General features: G+C 38.6%; 1 protein-coding gene and 1 long non-coding RNA gene across 3 annotated transcripts in view; both read right to left on the minus strand.

Moving 5' to 3' along the window:
- The window catches only part of LOC116538064, a 3,878-nt gene extending 1,064 nt beyond the window's left edge, over positions 1–2,814 (minus strand). The window contains exon 1 of the long non-coding RNA XR_004263485.1: positions 8–2,814. This is a non-coding gene — a long non-coding RNA (uncharacterized LOC116538064). The remainder of the gene's footprint in view (positions 1–7) is intronic.
- CSMD1 (CUB and Sushi multiple domains 1) overlaps positions 1–23,288 on the minus strand; it is a 2,101,842-nt gene that overhangs the window by 1,906,411 nt on the left and 172,143 nt on the right. The window lies entirely within an intron of this gene.

Raw genomic sequence — 23,288 nt, forward strand, 5'->3', positions numbered from 1 at the left:
CCCTCACCTCATCACCACCGCCCTGCACTGTCACTCGGCCACACTCCCTGACCTCATCACAACCACCCTGCACTGTCACTCGGCCACACTCCCTCACCTCATCACCACCGCCCTGCACTGTCACTTGGCCACATTCCCTCACCTCGTCACCACCAGCCTGCACTGTCACTCGGCCACACTCCCTCACCTCATCACCACCGCCCTGCACTGTCACTCGGCCACACTCCCTCACCTCGTCACCACCGCCCTGCCTTGTCACTCGGCCACAGTCCCTCACCTCATCGCCACCAGCCTGCACTGTCACTCGGCCACACTCCCTCACCTCATCACCACCACCCTGCCTTGTCACTCGGCCACAGTCTCTCAGCTCATCACTCAACCTTTCTCTCTCACTTCAGATGTGAAATTGACAGGAAGACACTGAGCCAATCCTAGGAAGTGCTACATAAATTACCTTATTTAATGCTTGGGAACCATCTTTAAAAACATAAATTATTTTAAAATAAAATAGTTTGCATGCAGATGAGAGAACAGGCCTCATTAGGAATCACATTATAATTCGTTCAAATTTCAGACCCTGTGATATTTCACTGATGAACACAGGATGACTCAAGGAGAACACCTAGGGATGAAATGTGGTCCGGGGCATGGAAAACTCGGGAGTGCAAGCTCACTGTAGGATGCAGTGCCGATACTGTCATATCAGCTATCCTGAACTTAGCCAGCCGTGGTGACTAAAGTGCAGTGGCTTGTGGACCTCAGAGCAGTAAACCCGAGGCTTTGCTAGGTGGTTTTTTAAAACACCAAGGGCTTTTCTTTCTCACACCAACTAAATGCTCAAGGAAAGAATTGTCTGGGTCCTCCCATGAAACGGACAGTGAAATGAGAGAAACTCAGAGTTTGTGTCATATGGACTTATGATCTCTAATTTTGAAAATAACCCAACAAAAATATTCAATGACCTAACTTTCAAAAGTTTCTAGGAAGTGATAACTCAATTGCACTTGAAGTACTCAGCTGCGCTATAGACAACCAGCAACTCTCCTGGTGCAATTTCAAACCTTCAGCTTACTGAGGATCAAGCAGCATGCGTGTGCTCAGTCACCTGAGCCACATCCCACCACGTCCCAGCCTGGCCTTGTTCCACCCTAGATGTGGGGTTGGCTCTGTCAGTTTTTTGTGTTGCAGTCTTGAACTTTGTGTCTCACCTACAGCCTCTGGATGAAGCAAAGTTATTTGCCATGAAAGGCCCCTGGTTGATGTCAGTGCCATCCCTGTCTCCCCTGCCATGCTCGGGCCATCCAATTAGCTTACATTCAATTTCGGGCTCTTTCCCCGACACTGGAATAATAACAAAGAGAGAAAACTTGAAGATAAACATCATATTTTTTAAAAAGATAATTAATTTTCTCTTCTCATCCAGAAATAGTAATTAAAATCATCCTGAAGCCATACAAAGAAAAGAAGACTTTACACTGTGATCCTAGTGCCTGTGAGTTCGACACAGAGTGTACTTTGTTAAGCCCATTCATTGAACAATAAGCTTCATTTAAAACCACCCATTTGATCACAAAAATCTCATCATGTAATAACCTTAAATTCTCAAGCTAAGAATTTGAAGGAAGCAGTGAAAGATGAGGGTGTCATAAAAATAATAAACCTGCAGCCTGAAAGATGATCTTACCCTTCCTAGGAGCTGAATGAGCAAGAGCAAGCAGAGATGCATGCCTGCTCTCTTATGCTATTATTTATGTTTAATTCTCTGTGGCATTTTGAATTTTCAAAAGAACCACACACAAAGACTAACTTCAAATGTTATCTCGATGACCTCAAAATCTCAAAATAGACTTATCTTAAAATATGAACAGAATTAATACTTTTCTTCTTTTTAATCACAGACATAATACAGTCTCACAGAAAGTTAGTGGGAAATACAGAAGACAACTCAAGTAATTTAAGTCTGTGATCAAAGCGGATAGCACTATTGTTCTCAGCCTTTCGTTCCCATATGCCTCTCCACCACTCAGCATGGAGTTATGCAGCTTCTCCCACAGAAGTACACCAAATTTCCCAGCCACGTTAACTTTGGTCATGACCATGTAACATGACTTGGCTAATTTCCAAGGGTAGGATGGCAGCACCAACTCAAAACCTAGATATTCAGGGTAGCCCTCTCCTGAGCTTCCCTCACTGCCAAGAGGGAAATGTGCTCCACGCAGCCAAATATTCTCACAGAAATGAAAGACTCATGGTGCACACTTGAGCCGAAACCTTGTCTTACAGCCAAGCTGAGCCCAGCCCAGCCTGAGTCACCCAAACCCCAGACAAACCTGAGAGGCGGAGACCAGTTCCTGTTTATTGTTCTGTGGCCCTGAGCTTTGGAATGGCTTGTTACTCAGCATTTTTGCAGTAATAGTAGTCAGTGACACTAATAATCCTAAAAAAATACATATGAACAATATACATATATACGACATGAACTACTATATAGTTCATATATACATATAGATATTTTCTCACGTTAAATTGAATAAAAATTCTACCTGCAGTTTTATTATGTTAAGAATCAAGAGGGGAGGATCCAAGATGGCTGAATAGGAACAGCTCCGGAGTACAGTTCCCAGCAAGAACAACACAGAGGAAGAGGGCTCAATGCATTTCCAAATAAATTTTCACTGCCCACAGACCAGGAGATTCTCAGGACAAAATGCACCATGAGCTTTCAGCACGGCTGGTGCTGCAGATTGGCGCACAAAAATCACACAAATCGGGGTGGCTGTTTCAACTGGTGCCTGTAATGCCTGGGAGACAGAGCTGCCCATTCAACTGAAAGGGAAGGGCTGAGCCAGGCGATCTGGCTAGGTGGGTACCACCCCCACAAAACAAGCAATCTGAAATGCTCTGAATTGAAAGGTTCGCAGCAAGTGCAGCAGGACCCAGGATGGTCCAGCTCAGTGGGGGGAAGGGCATCCGCCACTACCAAGGCAGTTCGCAAATACCCAGGCAGTTCCCACAGCAGCTGGGCAGAGCCTGTGGCAGCTCAGCACACCTCTATTGGGAGACTGTGACTAGACTACTCCATGTGGGCCAGGGCAAGTCTGAAAAAAGGCAGCAGCATGTCAGGAACTTATAAATAAAGCCAACCTTCCTAGGTCAGAGCAGCTGGAAAAAAGGCAGTTATGAGTTCTGCTGCAGCAGACATAAAGGTACCTGCCCAGCAGCTCTGCATGGAACAATGGAGCTCCCAGCACAGCACTTGAGCTCCTATAAGAAACAGACTGTCTCCTCAAGCAGCTCCTCGAGCCCAGTATATCCAAGGGACACCTCATAAAGGAGAGCTCAGGCCAACATCTGGTGGGTATCCTTCTGGGAGTAAGATAACAGAAGAAGAAACTGGCAGCAACCCTTACTGTCCTGCAGCCCCCATGGGTGATCCCCCAGCAAGCAGGGTCTGGAGTGGACCTCCAGCAGTCCTAGAGCAGAGGGGTCTGACTGTCAGAAGGAAAATTGTAAAACAGAAAGAAATAACTTCATCATCAACAAAAAAGACATCCACTCAGAGACCCCATCTGAAACTCACCAACTACAAAGACCACAGAGAGATAAAGCCACTAAGATGGGAATATACAAGCACAAAAATGTTGAAAACACCAAAAACTAGAACACCTCTCCTCCTCCAAGGGATCACAGCTCCTCACCAGCTAGGGATCAAAGATGGATGGAGAATGAGTCTGATGAATTGACAGAAACAGGCTTCAGAAGGTGGGTAATAAACTTCTCAGAGCTAAAAGAACATATGCTAACCCAATGCAAAGAAACTAAGAAACTAGAAAAAAGGTTAGATGAGATGCTAACTAGAATAAACAGCCTAGAGAAGAATATAAACTACTTGATGGACCTGAAAAACAGCATGAGAACGTCATGAAGCATATACAACTTTCAATAGCAAAATCAACCAAACAGAAGAAAGGATATCAGAGATTGAAGATCAGCTCAATTAAATAAAACAAGAAGGAAAGAACAGAGAAAAAAGAATGAAAAGGAATGAACAAAGCCTCCATGATACATGAGATTATGAGAAAAGACCTAATCTATGTTTGATAGGTGTACCTGAATGCAACACAGAGAATGAATCCAAGCTGAAAAACATTCTTCAGGATATTATCCAGGAGAACTTCCCCAACCTAACAAGGCAGGCCACGATTCAAGTCCAGGAAATTCAGAGACCACCAGAAAGATATTCCTCAAGAAGAGCAACCCCAAGACACGTAATAGTCAGATTCACCAGGGTTGAAATGAAGAAAAAAATGTAAGGGTAGCCAGAGAGAAAGACTGGGTTACCCATAAAGGTAAGCGCATCAGACTCACAGTGGATTTCTCCACAAAAACCCTATACAAGCCAGAAGAGAGTGGTGGCCAATATTCAACATCCTTAAAGAAAAGAACTTTCAATCCAGAATTTCATATCCAGCCAAACTAAGCTTCATAAGTGAAGGAGAAATACAATCCCTTATGGACGAGCAATTGCTGAGAGATTTCGGTACAACGAGGCCTGCCTTACAAGAGCTCTGAAAGAAGCACTAAACAAGGAATGGAACAACCAGTACCAGCCACTCCAAAAACATACCAAATGGTAACGACCATCAACACAATGAAGAAAATCTGTCAGCTAACTGGCAAAACATCCAGCTAGCATCAAAGTGGCAGGATCAAATTCACACATAACAATACTAACCTTAAATGTAAATGGACTAAATGCCCCAGTTAAAAGACACAGACTAGCAAATTGGATAAAAAGTCAAGACCCATCAGTGTGCTGTATTCAGGAAATCCATCTCACATGCAAAGACACACATAGGCTCAAAATAATGGGATGGACGAAGATTTACCAAACAAATGGAGAGCAAAAAAAAAGCAGGAGTTGCGATCTTAATCTCTGATAAAATGAACTTTAAACCAACAAAGATCAAAAGAGACAAAGAAGGGCATTACATAATGGTAAAAGGATCAATGCATCAAGAAGAGCTAACAATCCTAAATATATATGCACCCAATACAGGAGCACCCAGGTATATAAAGTAAGTGCTTAACGACCTACAAAGAGACTTAGACTCCCACACAATAATAATGGGAGACTTTAACACTCCACTGTTAGTATTAAACAAATCAATGAGACAGATAATTGACAAGGATATCCAGGAATTGAACCCAGATCTGGACCAAGTAAACCTAGACATTTACAGAACTCTCCACCCCAAATCCACAGAATATACATTCTTCTCAGCACTGCATTGCACCTACTTTACAATTGACCACATAATTGGAAGTAAATCACTCCTCAGCAAATGCAAAAGAATGGAAATCATAAAAATCAGTCTCTCAGACCACAGGGCAATCAAATTAGAGCTCAGAATTAAGAAACTAACTCAGAACCACACAAGTTCAAGGAAACTGAACTACCTGCTCCTGAATGTCGACTGGATAAACAATGAAATGGAGGAAGAAATAAAGATGTTCCTTGAAACCAATGAGAATGAAGACACAATGTACAAGAATCTCTGGGACATATTTAACGCAGTGTCTAGAGGGAAATTTTTAGCAATAAATGCCCACCAGAGAAGTGAGGAAAGGTCTAAAATTCACACTCTATCATCAAAATTGAAAGAGATAGAGGAGCAAGATTTAAAAAAACTCAAAAGCTAGCAGAAGACAAGAAATAACTAAGATCAGAGCAGAACTGAAGGAGACAGAGAAACAAAAAGCCCTTCAAAAAAATCAATAAATCCAGGAGCTGGATTTTTTTAAAAGATCATCAAAATAGACCACTACCCAGATTAATAAAAAAGTAAAGAGAGAAGAATCAAACAGACACAATAAAAAACGATAAAGGAGATATCACCACAAATTCCACAGAAATACAAACTACCTTTAGAGAATACTAAAAACAACTCTAAGCATATAAACCAGTAAACCTGGAAGAAGTGGATAAATTCCTGGACACTTGCACCCTCCCAAGCCTAAACCAGGAAGAAGCTGAAACCTTCAACAGACCAATAACAAGGGCTGAAGTTGAAGAAGCAATTAATAGCCTACCAACCAAAAAGAGCCCAGGTCCAGATGGGTTCACAGCCAAATTCTACCAGATGTACAAAGAGGAGCTGGTACCATTCCTTCTGAAACTATTCCAAACAATACAAAGTGAGGGAATCCTTCCCAACTTATTTTATGAGACCAACATCATCCTGATACCAAAACCTGTCAGAGACTCAACAAAAAAAGAAAACTTCAGGCCAATATCCATGATGAACATGGATGCAAAAATCTTCAATAAAATACTGGCAAACTGATTGGAACAGTACATCAAAAAGCTTATCCGTCACTATTAAGTAGGCCTCATCCTGGGGATGCAAGGCTGGTTCAACATATGCAAGTCTATAAATGTAATCCACCACATAAACAGAACCAAAGACAAAAACCACATAATTATCTCAATAAATGCAGCGAAGGCCTTTGACAAAATTCAACAGCCCTTTATGCTAAAAACTCTCAATAAACTAGGTATCAAAGGAACATATCTCAAAATAATAAAAGCTATTTATGACAAACCCACAGACAATATCATACTGAATAGGCAAAAACTGGAAGCATTCTCTTTGAAATCTGACACTAGACAAGGATGCCCTCTCTCACCACTCCTATTCAATACACTATTGGAAGTTCTAGCCAGAGCAATCAGGCAAGAAAAAGAAATAAAGGGTATTTAATTAGGAAAGGAGGAAGTCAACAAATTGTCGCTACTGCAGACGACATGATTGTATATTTAGAAGATCCTATTATCTCAGCCCAAAATCTCTTTAAATGATTAGCAACTTCAGCAAAGTCTCAGGATACAAAATCAATGTGTAGAAATCACAAGCATTTCTATACACCAACAACAGACAGAGAGCAAAATCATGAGTGAACTCCCATTCACAATTGCTACAAAGTGAACAAAACACCTAGGAATACAACTAACAAAGGATATAAAGGAACTCTTCAAGGAGAACTACAAACCACTGCTCAAGGAAACGAGAGAGGACACAAACAGATGGGGAAACATTCCGTGTTCATGGTTAGGAAGAAGCAATATTGTGAAAATCGCCATACTGCCAAAACTAATTTATAGATTTAATGCTATCCCCATCAAGCTACCAGTGACCTTCTTCACAGATCTGGAAAAAACCAACTTAAACCTCTATTTGGAACCAAAAGAGTGCCCACATAGCCAAGACAATCCTAAGCAAAAAGAACAAAGCTGGAGGCATCACACTACCGGACTTCAAACTATAGTACAAGGCCACAGTAATTGAAACAACAAGGTACTAATAACAAAACAGACATATAGACCAATGGAATGGAACAGAGGCCTCGGAGGCAACATCGTACCTCTACAACCATCTGATATTTGAGAAGCCTGACAAAAACAAGCAATGGGGAAAGGATTCCCTGTTTCATCAATGGTGTTGGGAAAACTGGCTAGCAGTGTGCAAAAAGCAGAAACTGGACCCCTTCCCGACACCTTACACTAAAATTAATTCCAGATGGATTAAAGACTTAAAGATAAGACCTAACACAATAAAAACCCTAGGAAAAAAACCTAGGCAAAGCCATTCAGGATATAGGCATAGGCAAGGAGTTTATGATGAAAACACCAAAAGCATTGGCAACAAAAGCCAAAATAGACAAATGGGACCAATCAAACTCCACAGCTTCTGCACAGCAAAAGAAACAATCATTAGAGTGAATCAGCAACCAACAGAAAGGGAAAAATTTTTTGCAATCTACCCATCTGACAAAGGGCTAATATCCAGAATCCGCAAAGAACTAAAACAGATTTACAAGAAAAAAAAAAAAAAACATCGAAAAGTGGACATAGGATATGAACAGATATTTTTCAAAAGAAGGCATATATGAGGCCAACAAACCTATGAAAAAATGCCCATCATCACTGATTATTAGAAAAATGCAAATCAAAACCACATTGAGATACCACCTCATGCCAGTTAGAATGGCGATCACTAAAAAATCTGGAGACAACAAATGCTAGAGAGAATGTGGAGAAATAAGAACACTTTTACATTGTTGGTGGGAGTGTAAACTAGTTCAACCATTGTGGAAGACAGTGTATCATCCCTCAAGGACCTAGAAATAGAAATTCCATTTGGCCCAGCAATCCCATTACTGGGTATGTAGTGAAAGAATTATAAATTGCTCTATTATAAAGACACATACACACATATGTTCATAGTGGCACTGTTTACAATAGGAAAGACCTGGAACCAACCTAAATGCCCACTGATGATAGACTGGACAAGAAAAATGTGGCATATATACACCATGGAATACTATGCAGCCATAAAAAATGATGAGTTCGTGTCCTTTGTAGGGACATGGATGAATCTGGAAACCATCATTCTCAGCAAACTGACACAAGTACAGAAAATCAAACACCACGTGTTCTCATTCATAGGCGGGTGTTGAACAATGAGAATACAGGGACACAGGGAGGGGAGCATCACACACTGGGGTCTGTTGGGGGGTGCCAAGGGAAGGACAGCGGGGGCGTGGGGAGGTTAGGGAGGGATAACATGGGGAGAAATGCCAGATGTAGGTGACGGGGGGAAGGAGGCAGCAAACCACATTGCCATGTGTGTACCTGTGCAACAATCCTGCATGATCTGCACATGTACCCTAGAACCTCAAGTACAATAAAAAAAAAAGAATCAGATCATAGAATATATTTAAAACACCAGCTCTATATCTGACATAAAATAATGGATCCATAGAAGACAGCTATAATATTAATAATAATAGCAAATTATGTTATTCTTGTCAACATTAGTAGTAAGAGAAGGAGTCTATCTTCAAAGGTCTCCATGAGGGGAAGCACAAGTTCTCTTTCTAGTGCCTTTCTAAATTCAATAAATCCCACCCTCGGTAGGAGTTCACTTGGAAAAACTTCCCTAACAGTGGAATGCAAATTTGTTGTGTATCCCGTTGCTCTCGCCTATGGATAGCACATCTGGTTCACTTTTGTAAATAATACTCACATGGGCTCCATGTCCTTATTAGCATTCTCACTCGCAATTTAGTTTCCTGGGTGCTACACAAATGAGGAATCCACCACCACGATTCAGGTGGCGTGGAGTCACAGAGGGCAGCAGAAGATCGGTTTACCTGCCAGCACCAGTCTGCCAGCAGTGGCACAGAGATGCTGCATTACGAACAATGATCAGAGTGTTTACTACAGCTGCTGGCTGTAAAAACGGTGCTACATATTTGTTCTTAAGATAAGGAAGTGTCTGTCTTTCCATCACCCCTTCCTGCCAGAAACATTGGTAGGGCACTCTCTGGATTATACACCCTTCCGCTAAATTCTGAAATTCAAAGGAAAAAGGCAGACACATGATCTAAAAAATTAAGCTCATATAACTTACTGAAGCTTGTTTCTGTACTCTCAAATAATAATCATAGTGAATAAAGCACATCCTCTGGGATCCCTTGTGGTGGAAAAAGGCTTTCAGTGATACAACTTAATATGTTTCTGCACACTTATCAAAGTGGATGTGACACTAATGGTTTCACCTAAAAATTAAAAAGAACGCAGCCAGCAATCTCACAAACAGCCTTTGGCCAATTGGTTTCAAGCGTTTAGAACACATTGATTTTAAACCTGCTCTCACTTGAATATGATCACTCAGGCAGATTGCCTAATGGGAAAACACATTAAAGCACAAACTTATTTAGAACCTTGGTATCGCTTTTCGTATTCCCCAGGCCAAGAGGCATATCGTAAAGTGATAGTGCTTCCACGATTTAAAAGTTCCCTCTCCATGTCCCCCCAACAAGTTTGAGTCTGATATTCTCTCTGTGTGTTTACAAACAACTGAAGTGGATTATTTTGGGTCAGGGATAGAATCATTCTTCAAGAACATAAGAGATCCAGAAAATCTTGTTTATAAAGTTGGAGGACATTTTACTCTTGCTCTTACTGAGTCTTCTTTCTAAAGGTATTACTTTCCAGTCTGAGAGTGCAGCTTTACTGCCATGGCTGCAGACTCAAACTCAGCTAAACAGATGGACCTTATTACCGATAAAAGGTGCCACAGCTATTAATTCAGGGACAACTGTTACATCTATTCATGACAAATACACATCTTGCTATGACCTCAATTTGTAGGTATTATTCTTTTGAAGCAAAGATAGAGTTTTTAGGAATTAGGAAAAAATGAAGGACAATGAGAAAATTACTAAATATGTTGTATGTATTAATAATATTACACATCTATAGCAAGAGTTTCCAGTGTGTTACCATGGGATGAAAGAATTGCTTCCAAAATCTCCCACGTAATACACAACATTCTAAGCAGTAAAGAGTGTAGGATAAATTTCTAAATGTCACCTGTAATCTAAGAATACTGTAAGTATAAACTAATGAGAGACTTCTAGGGGATCGACACTAGACATGAATAAGAATCTCAAACTAAGTTCTGCTCTTCAGTAAAGAGGTCTTAGGTTTAAAAGCCTAGACCACAAGCTTTAGTCCCTATAGCTAGACCAAATAGTAAGGCTGTGTTCTGTAGTATAAATAATATGCTAGCCACATATGTAATTTTAACCTTTGTAGGGGTCATATTAAAAAAAAGAATCTAAAATAGAATTTAATAGCATTTCCTCTAGCATATCCAAAATATTTGTCATTATAACATGTAATTGGTATGAAATTAATGAGATACTTCATACTATTTTTACACTAAATTTTTGAAACCGGATGTGTATTGTTTGCTTCTTGTACATATCATTGTGGACTACTTGCATATCTAAAACTCAGCTACATGGGACAATTGTCTGCCATATTGAACAGTGCCATTCAAATCCACATCCAGACACCTACCAAGTGTGCAAACCTAACTCAGTTTCCTCACCTGTCTGTTTCTTCTTCTGCAAATGAGGCAATAACAGTATTTCCCTTACAATCTTGCTGCAAATGTCAAATCAATTAATATGTACCAAGTGCTTAGAATGAGGGTTAGCTCAATATAAACATATAAAAATACCAGTTAAAGTTAGCTCATTTAATAACTATTTCCTTAGCCTTTACAAACACAAAACCTTAGTTAAGCTTACCAATTTATATAATTTTAAAACATTTAATATGAACTTCAAGAACTAATATTAGCTCACATCCATTCCCTGTAGTGTATTAAAAGAATTTTCAGATTTTTCATTTATAAGAAACAATTTATTTCATAAAATTCAAATTGCTCTTCTCATTGTCAAATTTAATATGCTCCTTAACTTATTTTTCTTTTGTAAATGAACAGCTTACCATTTTTGTTTTTGACTTTTGGTATTTTAATCCATTGCCACTGACAACTTGATTGTACCTTCAAACTCACTAGGGAGGGAAACCAAGCAAGTATTTCCTTGCTTTCCCTGTTAGTACTACCTAAGTCGTGTTTGATGTTATTTTTTGGTAACTGTCTAACACTTAGTAAAATATCTATATATCTATATCAATATATTATATTGTAGATATAGATAATTGCTTCTTCCCAATAGAGGTTTAAGGAAAATACGCAGATAATAATTTTGCATTACATAGAAAATTTAATAGCAACTTTATAATATTCCAGTGAGACAATGAGATTCAGTCATCTGGGAATTTTCATAATTCATATGTACCAATATATTTACTCTCAAATAATTGAAAAGGTTGAAGAAAATGCCTTGCATATCACCAATATAATATATTATATAAAGAATGAAGATGAGAACTTTATAAATTAGCTCAAAGAGATCAAATGATTTATAAGAAAATTGTAAGAGCCTTTTGTCTGAATCAGATAAAATTAACGGCTACCTCTCCTGAAATATGAGATTTTAGAGTGGGATAAAATGTTATGATACTAAAGGCAAGAAAGTAAAGGGGTATTGGTTCTATGAGTTTCATTTTCTGTACTATTCTATCCAGTGAAATGGGCATCACACTTAAATGATTAATCAGATTCTGTCAGGAAAGTGATTCGACCATGTCAGAGAAACGTGTTCTATAAATGAAACGCAATTTTATGGCAACACATACAAGATAAAGTGAGAAAAATAAGACTCCGGTGGCATCAACAATCACTGCTTCATTAACTTCTCCTCTTCTCATGCCTGGAAAATGGTGAATCACAAGGTTGAAAAAGAGAACTGAAGAACATTCAATTTCAAGTTCATCTGCTTAAATTAGGAATGTAAAACCTAATATTAATTGGGAATACTGACTCTGATAGAGAAATGCCTTCTTTCAAACTAACTTGAGTATTGGCCCCTGTATTTTTAACCATTATAAATAATTTTTTTAAATAATGTATTATGTTGAATCATACAGAATTGTTGATGTTTGATTATTTTTGTTCCAGAAGAATACAACTTCAGATAATGTAATTTTGTTAAACTTAGGGGATTGGTGACAATATATTGCTGCCACAGTAACAAGAGGTATTTGCCAATACTGACATGGAAAAGTAAATATGTGATGCTCATCCTTTGGCAATAATTAAAATGTCTTATAACACAGTTGCTTCAAAATTTTGATGGGGCCCTCATAAGTGGACTTCTTTTTAAGTTGAAATGATTTCTATTGGCTCACTGAGTCACAGAAATAAGAAAAAAAATTATACTGATTCATTTTTTTGCTTCCTTTAAATCTTTCAGTCTCTTTCAAATGTTCAGTTTATTTTAGGAATAGGGTTTAAAATACCAAGTTTTGCATAGACATAGGAAAGGACGTGATTTTTTTTTTCTTCCATAAGACGGTGAAATCAGTGCCACAGCTGCCTCAAATCATAGAACTGTTCCCTAATGAACTGACTGTTTCTCTGTATAGAATTTTCTGATAGGCACACTGGAATAAGTCATGGAAATACATGCTAGTTTTTTTAATTAATAAATGAAACAAAGTAGAAGCGTCCTATTACAGCAGCAGTCGAGTCCAAGAAAAGGCAAGGTCCTGTCATTTATACAACTTTGGCTTTGACATCATCAAAAATTCCTACGCAGCTGGACAGGAGTCTTGGGAATGAGAACACAACCAATTATGTCCTTCTGTGAAGCTCACTGGCTGCTCCACGTGCACCAACGAGATAAACACAGCTGTCTGTTCACTGCCTTTCCTACGTCTCTAAGTGAGACACAACCAGTCGGAGTCTGTATTTTATAGATGAACAGATCTAAGTTTGTCAGGGAGGTGGGGGTTTTTCTTCCAGTTTGGGATTGCGGCTGCTTGCAGTCTTTCTGGTAGAAGCATTCACTTAGATAGAAGGTATAAATTCTTCTGCTCTATAGCATGGTAGAGTGACTTTGTGTATTTCAAAGTAGGTAGAAGAGAATACTTGAAATGTTCCTAACACATAGAAATAATAACTACTTAAGTTGATGGATATCCCAAACACCCCAATTTGATTATTATACATTCTGTGCTTGCAACAAAATATCACATTTACCCCATGAATATGTCAAATATTATATATTACTAGAAAAAGTAAATCCAAGCAGGCTTCCTCAAAATAATTATATACAGTAATTCCACAGATCACTGAAACAAAGATTCTTAATTCGCTTTCTATACTTTAACCTATTAGGCAAATAAATATGAAAGAAATGTGTAAAAGAAATACCATGAAAAGAAACGGCCTTTCTTCATAAAACAAGTGGAAAAGAGAGACCTTGCATTTGTGCTCTTGTTCATTTTAGTAGATGCTGTTACGGAGGAAAACGCATTTCTAATACTCCAATTTTCATAGAGAAGCTATTGTCATTGACATGTTATCACCATGTTTTATTATACCCTTGAGAAGCAGGTAATGTTCCTTATATCAGTTTAGAGCAACACTAAACCATGCATTTCTTGACAAAATTGTAAGAATAAACAACTCCACACGCAAAAATAGCCATGTCCTTATTTACCTGTCAAAACCCACACCAACATTGGATTCCACAAGAAACAAAATACAAACCCATTTTTAAGATCTCTCTAGCAGATATAGATATTTATGCATGATTTACATAGTTGAGAAAAACTATTTCCAAAAATCTGTTAAGCTCTCACTAAGTCACTGACAAAAGCTTCAGTGACTAATGTATACACTAAATGAAATCATGCTTTGAGTTTAGGAATATATTCAAGAAGAAAATGTGCTTAGAAAAATCAAACATGATATGCTAGTAATAATCTTTCTGTTAAAAAATAAACATATCGGTCTTCCCACAGAGCCAGGGCAGTGAAATAAAATTTGCTAAGATTCTGAAAAAAAAATAAATTAGAAGGACATAAGACTGCCACCAACCCCATCTTAAACGTTTAATTTTATGGAACTCAGCCTACCATTATGCCTTGTTTTCTGTATTCTTCCTAGATACAACAGAACATATCTAAAAATAAGTATCAGAAACCGTCTGATTTGCTTTTTATCCTAAGCATAAGGAGCAAACACCAGTGAATGTGTTAGCTCTTCCCAGAAGCCCTAGAGAAACGTGTTCATCAAAGTTCAAATCTCTGGCAAACATCCTTGCCATGTTTCTAAAAGGGTCTCCAGAGTCGTAATAACTTCAATTTACACGTTGCAAGAGAGAACGGCACACTATTAAGAGATTCAAGAATCCTCAGTAATTCAAGATAGAAACAGGATAGATAAACCACTGACACACAGACTTTTGGAAAATGCACTTTGAAGTAATTGTACTCTTGCTTGAGAATGTCTAGGGTTGTCACTGAATTTCATCAGACACAAGACAGTAATTCTAGAATACAGAATAGTATTCTCAGGTTTTGTGTCTGTTTTCCATTGGAGAATATTTACAAGTAGGTCAATGTACTCTGGCTAAATTTCTTAAATGTTTGTAATTATGCATTTTTGATTCAATATTTAAATAGGAATCAGCAATTCATAATTAATCAATAATGGTTGTATAATTGATTAAGACCCTTTTTGAACTTCATCATTATATTATAATGAGAAAGTGACATACAGTTTTGATGGCAACAACCTTTAGAAAATAATTTCAGACAAAACCTTCAATCCCATATATGGTAGCCTCAGCCTATTTCTTGGAATATATAATGAATTCAGTGAAAACTGCGAGAAAATCAGATTTCTTCCATCTTCATAGTAATGATTTTTGGTGGGGAGGTATTGGTTGGGGTGGAGTTTTATTTTTGTAACCCAGGCTGGGGTGAATGGCATGATCTCAGCTCACTGCAACCTCCGCCTCCCAGGTTAAAACGATTCTCCTGCCTCAGCCTCCCAAGTGGCTGGGGATACAGGCAGGCACCAACAGGCCTGGCTAATTTTTTGTATTTTTAGTAGAATCAGGGTTTCACCACATTGGCCAGGCTGGTCTCAAACTCCTAACCTCAAGTGATCTGCCCACCTCAGCCTCCCAAAGTGGTGGAATTACCAGCATGAACCATCACACCCCATACAGAATAATGATTTTTTATTCAATGTGTTAATTAGGCAAATAATAAAGCATTATTTTAACCAGTATTGATCAAGGGTCTTCAGGTGCTGTATACTACTAGGAGACTTGGTGTATACAGGTGAACATGAAAGAAAACCCCAGCTTATGCAGATAAATCCTGTGATACACGATTTCAGTACTTTTGTCCTAGCATTGAGATCACTGACAAGAAATGTTCTAAAATGTCAAAATGTGTCTTTATTAACTTTAGCTTATTGTAGTAAGGTACCCCAAAATTATAATACTGGGGACTCAATCATTTGTTAGATAATGCTAGATCATATTTAACTGATAAAGACTATACAGTCATAAAACTATGTATTTGGTTGAATAAACGAAGAATTTTGCATTATGTCTGTTTATTGTAGAGACTGATGGATCTGTACATTTCATGAATAAATCATTTTTCCATTTTCAAAATTTATTAATTATATAGAATTAGTTTAAATTTCCTTCTAAATTATAACTTGACTGGAGGAAATTATGTAGTATCCCGCTGGGTGACCTAAATTTTGAAATGACAGGTCTGACTCAATCAATGACATCTAGGTCAATATCTCAAAGAGCTGGAGCGTTTCATAATGAATGTCTGCAGATCAATAGAATTGAACATGTTAGAACAAAGCTTTGTGGTTTCCTCATTTGATGAAACCACAATTAACAATTTATTTGACTTGGCTTCCAACCAATCTGCATTTGTGTCCTTCCCCGTTCAGCCTTCTGAGTTAGGCAAAAGGTGTGGTATCATAGCTCCCCTGTGGATGCGGCCAGCTTGTATGCACATGGCTGTGCAGGGATACTGTACTGCAATACATTAATAAAGAAGCTGGGCCTGGTGGCTCAGCCTGTAATCCCAGCACTTTGGAAGGCTGAGGCAGGAGGATCACATGAGGTCAGGAGTTCAAGACCAACCTGGGCAACATGGTGAAACCCTATCTCTACTCAAAATACAAAAATTAGCTGGGCATGGTGGCAGGTGCCTGTAATTACAGCTACCTGGAAGGATGAGGCATAAGAATCACTTGAGCCTGGGAGGTGGAAGTTGCAGTGAGCCTAGACCCTGCCATTGCAATCCAGCCTGGGCAACAAGCGTAAAACTCCATCAAAAAAAAAAGAAAGAAAGAAAGGAAAGCTTTAAATCTTTTTTAAAGGGGTTTATATTATAGACACATTTTATAGATATTAGTAATCTATATTATAAATGATTCAAGTAATCAATGACTAAACGTTGGCTCCCAAGAAGGACTGCGGTTGTTTTAGAGAAGAATGGGATTGCTTTGTGTTAACTGGCTATGATCTCATCTAGGCTTTCTAGGAAATAGCCTTTGAACCACACCTTGAAAGATGATTAATATTTGGATATGGAACAATGAGAAGGGCATTCAAGCAATACAAAGGGGGAAAACGTCATGCAATTAAGGAAAGCAGGTGCAGAGGCTCACGAGGTGCACAGATAAACACAGCAGGACTGGTTTTAGGGAGCAGAGCTGGGCAGAATGTGGAGGAGGCTGATCACAGAGGACTAGGCTTCAAGTTTGTCTGAGGCTTTGCATGCTTTGGCGCAGATTAGTCACTAAATCACAGCTTCTTTTTTTGTTGTTGTTTGTTTGAGATGGAGTCTCGCTCTGTTGCCTAGACTGGAGTGCAGTAGTGTGATCTTGGCTCACTGCAACCTCTGCCTCCTGGGTTCAAGCAATTCTCCTGCCTCAGCCTCCCCAGTAGCTGGGACTACAGGCATGCATCACCATGCCCAGGTAACTTTTGAATCTTTAATACATGGTGGTGGTGGGGGGGTGGGGGAGGAGGTCATGATGGGCTAGCGGAGAGGGAACTGTTTGCCATGTTGGCCACGCTGGTCTTGAATTCCTGACCTCAAGTGATCCTCCCTCCTCAGGCTCCCGAAATGTTGAGATTACAGGTGTGAGCCACCATGCCTGGCCAAATCACGGTTTCTTTCTCATTTTCATTCATCACAGGTGTTCATCTAGATCCTTCTGGGTGTCAAGCAGAGTGGAGGAACTAGGCCAGCTGTGTGAACATATGTCCCCGACCGCATGGCCCTACAGTTCCCACTGGTGAAGGCTCATCAGAGAGCGGGACACACACTTCTACACAGAAGGGATCTCTAGATGCAAATCAATCAAGTAGGAGGCTGTTGAGGACTCAACTAAGACTGAGAATGGGGATTAGGGAGTAGGAAAAGATGGAAAGAGGCCGCAGAGCCAGGACGGGGAGACTTGACAATTGACGGTATACAGGAAGCAAGCTGTATGGGGGTCTCAGACACAATCACATGCCCTCTGCGGTTTGGGGTATAATAATCACTCCCATCTACTGCAGGAAAGTGAACTGCTCATAAGGGACAGCTACCACTTAACAGTAAAGAAAACTGCACCAAACAGATATGAGAAGAGGGCTCAGAAGTTCCCTGTGGGTCAAAGCATGTTAGGGTTTACGGACATATATAAAGAATTAGACCAGGTATACACAGCTTTATTATGTGTATATGCATGTCTGCATGTATCTGTATATAAACATAAATACATATGATGCATACATAAATATGCACACATATATACACTATAACCATATATAAACATGACTGCTTCTGTATGAATATGATTTTAACCTAGATTTGTGGTCAGTAAAAAAAATATGAAGATTTTCCCACCAGTATGTGCCAGGGCTAATCAAGTTATATATTAACGTAGGTATTGTTTTCTTCATGCTCACATTTTCTATATACTAAGATTAAAAAATCTGTATCCAATGAAAAAATTACCTAGGTGGAAACCTACCTCATGTCTCTGGAACAGCACAGAAAGTGTTTTCATAGAAGTGGAAGCGAAACACACCTTCTCTAGGAAGGAGGCCCAAAGGGCACGTCCAAGTGACCCAGTCTCAGGCAGCATGCCAGACACCATTGCTTTGTCAGAGCCAATATGGTTTACTTTTCAACGTGAATTTTTAATTTTCCACATTTTGAGCTTGCTCATATAATCAAAATACAATTTCTGAATTAAAGCAAACAATTTAATCACATGCATACAATCAATTGGATTACAGGGCAGATTTATTAAAAGATAATGCTATCACCATCAATACTTTAAATTGCATAATTTTGTTTGTAGTCAAATTAATATAATTCAGCTATCACACTGAATAGGTACTCTCAATATGATTAGAAATACATCATCAGAAGTGATATGTAAATGCAAGGAGCTTATAACTACGGGATCATTTGGTGAAAACTGAAAATAGTTAGTGATATGATACAGTTTTAGCAAAGAACATTAGAACAATCAGCCACAGATGTTATCTGCTCAAACACTGTATTTTAATCTGTCTACCCTAGCATTACGATAGAGTTAAAAACTTAAATTTTACACTGAGGTATTATGCATCATTATAATAATGTTCAGTCAGCATCCCAGTGACCAGCACTTTTTATATATGAATTGCAATGTAATCAATTCAGGAGGATGCATTTAACTGAACACGCGTATCACAGAACTAAGTCTGAAGCCTCTTCATGAAATTGTATAATTTATATAACAAATGAGATTTATATATTCTCAATATATCCTATCACCATGATTTCTCTTGAACAAATGTTTTAAAATGTATAACAATAGAAAAACCATTCTTTCTAATGATTTTCTCACAGAACACCTCTGATTTATTCTAGAAAAGCTTGATGAAATAGACCTAAGCAAGATTATAAAAGTATAAATTTGAGCTTGGCCTGCTACATAGTTTAATGTTGCTTCAATAAGTGCCAAAGAAAGTTCCCTTTGAGCAATATAACATTGTTTTCTTTTCTTGACATTCTGATTACCAGAGGGCTCAGGGAATCCAAACTTAGATTTCAACTCAGCAACAATTTTGGTTTAATTTTAGTATATATTAAATACATATATATTAATATTATTATATAGTCATAAATCCAGAGACACACTCACATATATGCGTAAACACTTTCCTGATAAATCATGTGTCAGGCCACTTGTCACACACCTGGGGTTAAGCGCCAGTACAAGGAAATAGCATCTTTAGACAAGGGGCCAAAAGTATGAACAAATTAGTAAACGTTTAGATGGAAAAACTATAATCATACAGCAAAGTACAAATGCAAGCATGACTCATAGTCTGAGAACAGTAGCTACACACTGGTTAGTATTCCTTAAAGCAGAAATATTATCATTTCATTTCACCCTCACCATGGAATTATGCACTATTAGTTTTCCTGCTTTATGGGTAAGAGAAGTTACTGACATTGTTTACTAAAGAAAGTTCAGATTAAGTGGTGAGAACAAGATTTGGAACTGGGTTTCTGATTCCAAGGCCTGTAATTTGTACTGCAACTATGACTTGATTTCTTCATTTGCAAAATGAATATATATATGAACGATGTTTCATGGCTGGTGAGGAATAAATAGCTTGGAAGATATAGAATCCCTGGAACAACAGCTCAGAAAAACAGCAGCACTTGCATGTCACTTGCTGTGATTACATTGAAAAGCAACAGCAGCAGGTGGATCATGAGCCCTTCCCCTGCACTGGAGCCCTTCCGCTCCCAATGAAGACATATTCACTTTTTATGACAGAAGAAATAATAATTATTATTACAATACTAACTAGTTTTTATTTGATATTTTACAATTAACAAAAACTAAACACACCATCAAAAACTTACTCATATGATTTAGCAATTATATTGGACAACATACCTCATGCTCAAGAGAGAATGTGTGTCCATTTACTTGATATGGAAATAGGCCTCTCAAATTTGTTTCATTTTACATCATTATTCTGCAAGGTCCATAGAGAAAATAAAACTTCCCAACTGAAATAAAATTCCCCAATTGACTTCTAGAAATAGTATCGCCAAATTGATGTTCAACATAACGATACATATATGGTATATATTATCCTATATTAATTATTTTATTTTCCTTTGTGTTAGAATCTCAAATTTTGATATCTATATCATAAGTAAAATGTGTGTATCTTGGTAAGCATTTTCAAATTTTCTTCTTGTAAGATTGGAATATCAAGTATTCAGCGAACAAAATATCATCTGTCATATCCTCTGTCTCAAACGGTGTTTTGTAAATTACCAGTGTTTCTGTAGAGCTCTTTCAGACAAAACCATCGAATGGAAAATACTCATGTAGAGAGGCTTGGCCGCTTTGCCATGAAACACGAGTCAGTGCTAAGTGTGATTATTATTGGGTTTGGAGGCTCCATAGCTCCAACCAGAAGAACAAACAAATGTAGGGAAACCTTCCCTAACATAAGAGCTATCTGCCCTGTAGGCTTCAGGGGTTGGGAGAACTATTTGTGTTACCATAAATATTTTTTGAAACATCATGAATCAGTCAATTAATTGGTTTCATTATGATTGGTAAACTATGCAATAGTTCCATTCACCAACATCTAGGTCTCCAACATGATGCTTCTCCTTGAAAGCACGGTACTTTATCCACCTGCCCTCTACCTCTGGTCCAAGGAAGCCACCTAAGGGGAATCTGAGCTGGGTCAGAGGTCAGCCTTCCTGCACCACCTGCCTCTCTGTGCAGGGAGAGCTACTCGTCAGGCTGCATTTAGGCAGCTTCCTTTCTTGGTCTGGACAGAGGATGATATGCATTACTGAATTGCAGCAGTGACCTGACTTTACATAAAGAAACACAGCAGACTGCCATGAACACAGGACACAGGGCTGGAGCACAGCTAGAGCCCCACAGAAGCCTGAGTATTCAGAAGCATGAGAAAAAGATAGTAACAACTAGCATGCACTTCTGTGACGTGTAAGTATTTTCAATAGAGCTTGGTTAGCAACTAAAATACACATGTGAGCAAGGTTAAATTGTAGCCATTTTTGCAATGGTTTTCCTGCCAATGGTAACGAAAAGCCCACCAAAAAGCCATAACAAAATGGCCAACATCCATTCAGAATGACAGAAAAATAATAACGGAATGATCTAGATGAAGAAAAAAAACTAAGCAAAGAAATGCATGAAAATGAATGTGACAGCTTTCTGAAATCACTAACGTGACTGTGAGTTGAAAATTCAGCATGATTCAAGGCTGTGCTTTGCAATCATTCAAATGGCTGCATCATTTCTTTAAGAAGGCTGTATAGCTCAGGGATTAATGAGCATCTGACTTTGTATTCAGGCATAAAGACTCTATTCCTGCTTTTCCCACCTTTTTAACATGAGGCAAGACAGTTTTCTATTCTATAAAATGAAGACAATGACTATAATACCTGTTGCATGCTAGGTACTAATAAAAGAATAATTATTGTTACTGCTTTTATATGGAGATGATTTGAGGTTTTTCTCTTAACTTGCTTCCATCGTTCCTCAAGATTTTCCTAGTGCTCAAAAATGGTAAGAGAGTCAATCTGCAATAAGTCATCAGGATCTCTCTCAGATCGAATGCCTTGGATTGCTTCACACTGGGAAGAACCACATACAACGGAAAGAGCTCTTCTTAAGTGTAAAAAGATATCAGATACCTTCTCTGAGTCCCAGATCCTCTCTTCTCTGCAATTAGGTCACTGTGACATTTGGGTCATGTCATGGAAGCAAAAACATTTTTATAAGTATAAGGGATTATTATGCAGACTCCAGTTCAAATTGAGGCAAATATGAGTAGCCTGGGAACATGAGCCAATATAATCCAATCCATTTAAGAATCCATTAGTCATGTAAACTTGATCTAAAAAGGGAAATAGCTTCACAGAGGCTCATTTCTCCCCATAAAGCAAGCCTACTTCTTCCATGTTTTCATAGAAAATTAAAGTAAAAATCTCAAAATATGCAGTAAGATATTACAAGGAATACACTTTTCTCATATTTCACGCACATGCTTCACGCATTATGAAACATCTTAGAGCAAAACACAAGGAGAACTTAATGCATCATTGAAACTCCCTAGTCATCAGGGCTCTTTCTACAGTCTCACACAGCCCTTGCTATTCAGAAAAATAGGTAAGCTTACTTCACGTAATGGGAATGTTGAAAGGACATGTTGACTGATTCCTTTGAAGAAAGAGTCCTACTTGTTTTGGTTGAATTCCAAGCAAAATGGATGCTCCTGTGTTCTAAGTGATGTGAACTCTCCCAACGCTCTATATTGATATTCTGCTCCCTAGCAATGGGATACATGTACGAAGTAAAGGGGAGCAAACTCACATCAGAAAAGCTGAGCCTGTTGCCACTGGCTCCACATCCCTCCGCTGTAGCCCAGTGGTGTGGGTGTCTTTAGGTGCAAAATGTGGGTAATCACATTTGCCTGCTTGCTTCAGGCATTTTTAAATAATCTAATTGAATAAAGCTTCTCAGAGAACACTATGTAAAATAAAGTTACCCTGTCATATAATGACTTCTGATGGCATCACTACTATGAGAAATACTACAATTGCTCTTTCTATTCTCTTTCTTTTCGGGTCCAGTAAAATACTGCAAAAACATCCAGATGTTTCCTATCTTCTTTTCTTAAGTCAAATGTTACACGCCTCGGAATTTAATTCTGTGTCTCTGCATTCCAGGAAAGTAAAATAAAGTTGCCTGTGATTTGTGATTTACATTCATCGTACCACTTGCTAACTAGAGGATCCTATTATGTAAGGGTCTCGCTGTCTTACTAGGCCAGATACCACGGAAGCCTAATCCACTGCAGGTTACTGAAATCTAGGTCTCGCTGTGTTGCTAGGGCAGATACCACTGAAGCCT

Source organism: Sapajus apella, unplaced genomic scaffold (genome assembly GCF_009761245.1).
Source record: "Sapajus apella isolate SASKATOON/1434 unplaced genomic scaffold, GSC_monkey_1.0 scaffold116, whole genome shotgun sequence".
Taxonomy (NCBI): Eukaryota; Metazoa; Chordata; class Mammalia; order Primates; family Cebidae; genus Sapajus; species Sapajus apella.